Source organism: Spea bombifrons, chromosome 4 (assembly GCF_027358695.1).
Source record: "Spea bombifrons isolate aSpeBom1 chromosome 4, aSpeBom1.2.pri, whole genome shotgun sequence".
In the NCBI taxonomy this organism is placed as follows: domain Eukaryota; kingdom Metazoa; phylum Chordata; class Amphibia; order Anura; family Pelobatidae; genus Spea; species Spea bombifrons.
The window spans coordinates 93,494,989-93,501,018 of record NC_071090.1 but is presented as its reverse complement, the minus strand read 5'-3'; positions in this window follow the sequence as shown (position 1 = coordinate 93,501,018).

The window sequence follows — 6,030 nt, the reverse complement described above, 5'->3', positions numbered from 1 at the left end:
ACCCGCTCCGGGTCACCGTGCGCCCGCCGGGCTGCGCTGCAGACAGTCTCCGCCCCCGCAGCCGGCTCTGCCAATCAGAACAGCAGGAAAGGAGAGCGACACCTTCTGGACCGCTAGCATCCTAGAGTCTGGAGAGAAAGGACACTAATCCACTAATAACAAGGCAGGGGGCGGGGCTAAGGCGGAGCCTCAGCATCCCCATCATCACTACAATCATTATTGGTACCCAGAGAGGACGCTGAAATCGAGCCATGTACCAACAGGCGGGTGTAGGGCACAAAGGACGGGGTACATGCACGATATGCACTCACCCCAAGGGCACAACGAGGGTATATATACCAGACACTGCTATAGACAAGCGAATTATACACTAAATGGGGATAATGTCCAGGCATTCGCTGAACACACACTGATCAGATGGAGATTTGTCTCATCAAGTGAGATTATCAACCCTTAAAAGACAGGGGCTGATTTATAAACAGGATCAATGAGTGAAAAGCTTAGAATCCCGAGTGCAGGCCTAGGCGTGTGGCATACTGGGGCACAAAAGCAACAAGGTCACCCCATGCTGGTCACTCAGTGCTGTGGGGGCATCTCTACTTCATGCTGCTTATGGTGCTATACAGAAGGGTATTTGTGACATCCGTGTCCTGTGTACAGGGCGACAGTCTGGCCCTAAAGGGAAATGGGTGATCAACCGCACATAACCCCGCACTGCGGTGCACATACCCCAAGGGCAATTGTGACTTTTTTTTCTATTCTCTGCTGCATGAACCATGCCATCCTACAAACAGGAGATATGTGCTTTCGGTATCCATGGCTGATACTGTTTTGGGTCCTGGTCCCTCCCATAATCACATCGTGTGGACACACAGGGCAAATGCTTGTTGGGCCACTGGTCCCTGGGGCAATTATTCAGATCCATCTTTGTAGAGATAATACGATTTCTGATGGATTCTAACAATATGATGTCTTAACTTTGTTGTGTAAATATTTATAAGTAAAGTAAAACACGGATTAAAAGAGTGTTTCTATACATTGCCTGGTTTGTAGGCAATTGGCAGGCACTCTGACTGCAACATTATGACCACATGCAAAGCCAAGACCAAAAGAACAGCTAATTCTCATCACAGTCAGTGGGGACGTTCCGCAGCGTCGTGTCCATCCAATAGCCTGGTTCATATTTGGAACAGAACAGCAGAGACCACAGCTAAGGAACATTCCTGCGTCGCAAATATACATTGATATAAACCCCGTCTTCCACCTTGTTGTAGAGGATAGCAAAGTATCTGATAATAGAAGCCACAGCAACACAAAAAAACCAGCCCAGACAAGATGTACATTTTTTGAAGTTATCGGCACCAATGACTTCAGCTTTAGGTCAGTTCTGCTAGCTTGTCAGTGGAGTCTATTGACTAATGCTGCTAGCAATCCAGTTAGCCAACTGGCCAAAATAACTTACCTGAGGTCAGTGTCTGATTATGATTCTTGATGGCCTTTTGGGCTCTGTAAAAAATGGCTGTTGTAGTGCACGGTCGTATTATGTGATTACTGCCTGACTATAGAATGGCTGCTGGCTACCAGAGGGCCGTTAGGTAAGGAGTCTGGTGGACAGCAGCTAAGCAGGAGAGCCGCGGGTGCCCACTCTCCCGTCCAATATATATAAAAAATATATTTATACTGTATATGTAACGAAGATGATTATCTTTCATATTTGTTGTGGTATTTATTGGGGTTAAAGTTAGCCTCTATGCAGGGGGTGAACTGGTAACCAGTTTGTTGGCCTTCTGGCTTCAGGGCGGTAGTCTGGTTTAAGTTAAGGTTAAGTTCTAAAGTAGTTTGAAACTCTGGGTTTGGGCCAAGAGTTTGTTGTATATGTTATTATGTTTCAAACTGGTTTGTTCGTAATCATTATGTTTAAGCGAAATAAAAGATTTGTATTTCAAGTTATGTTGAGTGTTATTAATTTATCCCGTACAACCACAGGTGAATACTTTCACATACAGAAAGGCAAGCTGGAACAAGTGAATTGTGATGGCTGATCAACTGGGGCTTTATCTTCCATGTCCACCCAACTGACCAATGGTATCTGTAACTGCCCAATGTCAAGGTACTTTCAGTAAAGCCTTAGCGAACATCATTTCTAAAAATTACACTCTAGGCACTCCTCAGCAAGGTGTGAGCAACACACTGCATAATCCGCCCTTATGATGGATCGAATACGGTGTATGGAATGATCGGAACGGCATTTCTGACATACGCAGAAGGTGATGCATCGAGGGAAGAAGCCACATTGCTAATATGTTTACAGTGAGCGGGTGGAATGACTAGAATATCAAGAGTGTAAGAACAGAACAGAATTGCTGAAATGTGCCAAGTGCTTACAGTGCACATATTCGAGAATGAGAAAGAGCCGGGAAAGCTGGTTAGACTAGCCGGCCATTGTCATAGAATATGTTCCATCACAGTTTCCTATCTATCAGCTATTACAGAGGATCATTACAATGATAGAGTTAACGTAATTAAACAATCAGAAATAAATACAGTTTATCAAAAATACATATTTATTAAAAGAAATAGTCATGCAGTAATGCAGAAACATTATGAAGAGGCCACAAGAACCCTCCATAGAAAGTTCTTGACAATGGCACCCTATGCTGTCTATGCCGTGCCCCTTGTATAGGGCTAATATTTTGATCCCCTCACCTGAAAAACTTGACCAATATTCCTTACTGAATATGGATGACCTTGCTTAGCATGTGAATATGGCACATTTATGCACAGCTACGTTATATATTTGTGCAAGATGGTTTTTTTTGCTTATTCATAGTGAAAGATAAGGCTTGAATATGGTTATTAATATTCTGTGTATTGATAGTACCTAATATACACCAAAGGCCTTGTCTGCAGCGCCAGCATCATAGACCCTCCTATGGATAAAAAATATTTGGGGATGATAGAACGGTTCTTCTAAAACTGTTATCTAAGCTTAGTTCAACAACTGTTCTGATATATGATCTTGTAGTCCATCTGCCTAGGGCTGTCTGGAATGTAAATGTGGCCATATATGTCAAAATTGGGTTTGAATGAGGATGGTGGGACTGGGCATAATGAGCTGGACTGGCACTTTAAGGCTGGTGGGCATACCGAGCCAGCAGTTGCATACTGCAGCACCCGATCTGGGCTTTCTCGGAGAGTAGCCCACCAAGCATTAGCCCAGTGTGCCAGATGGCCTGATTGTGAGCGTCTGTCTTTACTAGCTCTACAGTCCTAAAAACCATATGAAAGTCTATGTAAATAGCATAATAAAATACAGTATTCTGCTTCCTAAAGATCTTTCTAACATAAATAGTTGCCTCATTATACACTGCTGCAGAATATGCTTTGGCTCTATAACCATTTAAGTAAAATTAGTGTAAAGTGATTCTCGCTACCAGTAGCATATCAAGTGCTTTTGAAATTAATCACTGCCCTAACTTTCAGCATACCAGGATTTATGTAATGCTGCCGATTTTTCTCGGTATGCCATCTGCCATGGGGCAGGTCATGAAGCAAGGAGACGGGACCTGGGTTTCACCCCAGGGTGAAAACAAAGCTGCTTGTACACAATGTACCTTCAGCTGCAAGTTAAAGGGGTGAGGGAGTGGGTGAGTTATGTGAGTATGTTAGCATGAGTGTGTAGGTGTGTATCTGTCACAGGTAGTGTGTATTAACATGAGTGCGCATGATTGTATATGTGTAGGTGTGTGTCAGCATGGGTGTATATGTGTACGGGTGTTAGCATAAGTATGTATGTGCCTGTGTAAGTTTGTGTAAGTATGTGTTAGTGCAAGTGTGTGTAAACATGTGTGCCATATGTGGTCCAAAATGGTGCATGGCCTTGGCTTTGTTATGTTCATAGTGCTCTGGATTGGATGTCTCGGCTGCCACTACCGTGTCTGATTCCAGCTGTCTATAACTACGAGTACTCTTAAACCCACGGCTACACTACCTGAATACCTGCTCCTGTGCCACCTGTCTGTGTAGCTACCCAGTCACTGTCCTCAAACCTTTTAATGGGGGTGTTTCCAGAAATGTCAGCAGGAATGCCCCCAACGTCAGCTGGTAACACACCTGGTAAATTTGTTTCTGTATTACACACACAAATGGTCTCTGACCCGTACGGATCTGAGATTCCTAGCGTTCCATCCTGTAAATATGACCTCATTACAGCAGCTAATTATACCCATTTTCTAAATCTCAAAGCACCAGTCTCTTGTTATTCTGATTGAATTGCTGCGTCTTTTTTTTTTGCCAACCATCCTCTGAAGAACGCTTTAGTCCGGGAGCTTTCTTAAAGATTTGTTACTTTAAAAGCAGAACACTGGCACTCACAAGGGTGCGCATAATGATCACTCTAAACAGTTACTGAAGTGATCTAAGATGTCCTGTATGCAAATGACTACACAAAGTAACACAAATACAATTGTCCAACATGCGCAATGTCAAAAGCTAGAGGTTCAGATGCTAAATTACAATGATGAAAAAGATGTGCATTCTTCAGCTTTAATGATCAGGCATCTGAAACATCTCAGGGGTTAACCATCCTTAAAATTAACCCAGTTAATGTCCAGTGGTTGGAAAAAAACAATGAATCCAAAGTCTTTAAAGGGAACGTTTTAGAGTGATCAGATGAGATGACCCCAGATAAGTTTCAGGGTTGTCCACACTTAGGAATTCCTTCATTTAGTCTGTAATAGTATTATTCACATTTTCATAGGAGCAGGTTAGACATAATGGTTTCTAACACTAATTGTTTCTAGCACTATGAGCTTTAATGGACCGTTTAGGCCATCTCTAAAGAATGATAAGTTAAATAGGGTTCAAACCATGATCTATAGGTATTTGGAGGTAAAGCATAGGGGGGTTTACAGAATCCCGCTATGCCTTTTCAAGGGGGCTAGACGAACAAAAGAGTAACAATTAAACAAGGTTAAGGTGACAAAAGAGGGTTCTGGAGTAGTCTACTAAACCCGGAAGAGAAAATGGCGGATGTTACTCCTCTGAGATGGGAGGTTTGGCCCTTTTAGAGCTAAGGGGAAACGGAAGTGGGAGAAGCTGGTGTTGTCTGGGAACCAGGCACAGCCAAAGGGAGCTGTTTACACAAGTATAGGTCTGTAGGAGAGCTGTGGTTTCAACCCATTGACCTCGATATATATTGTAAAGGGCCAACCTTGGCAGGTTTTATTAGCATAGTGCATAGTTCAGTCAAATGATCTTGAAGAACTATCATTGGTTTACTTATGGATTATATAGGGCCAACAAGCCTTTTTTTTTGCTGGAGAAACTCCCTTCTTAATGCATAATAAAATTAATACTTAACACGGCAACACTGAAAATACTCGGAGATGTCCAAACGCAGACGCTAAGGTGACCCCATTGGCCATGTTTTGTAGAACACATATAGCTGATCAGCACACATAGGGTTTGGGATCCTGCATCATGAAGGGCAGGAGTTACATCTCACAAACCGCAGGGGGCAATATGTGGAAATTATACGCGTCCTGGAAAATATGGCCAATGCGGTCACCCCAACAGACATGATGTCCATGTCAAAGTTTGCGGTGCATATGGATGTTCCCCATAAAACACTTTGTTGCCATGTCTACAAAGTATTGAATCACAGTGGTCCGGGACACAATAAGTGCCTCTGTTTAAAAATATAAAATGTTGGCGATGGTGTATATTCTAAAGAATGTCCTGGGTGGCCATATTGTCTCTTGGTCAAAATATCCATTTCCTGTAGAGAGCTGTTCAACATAAGACAGAATAATAGAGATTCCTAAAAAAGGATGATGTCATCCATAGAGCCGGAACAAGCAACGACATCACCACAGCAACCGGATCCAATGGTCACACCCCCCGGAGACAAGAACGCGGCCATGACAACGAATGCGGAACACTATTGCGCATGCGTATAGAAAAACCCATTTCCCTTTCACCCTTCAGCCAACCTTAGTTATTCCGCACCTCAATCCTCCCGTGAGGCGT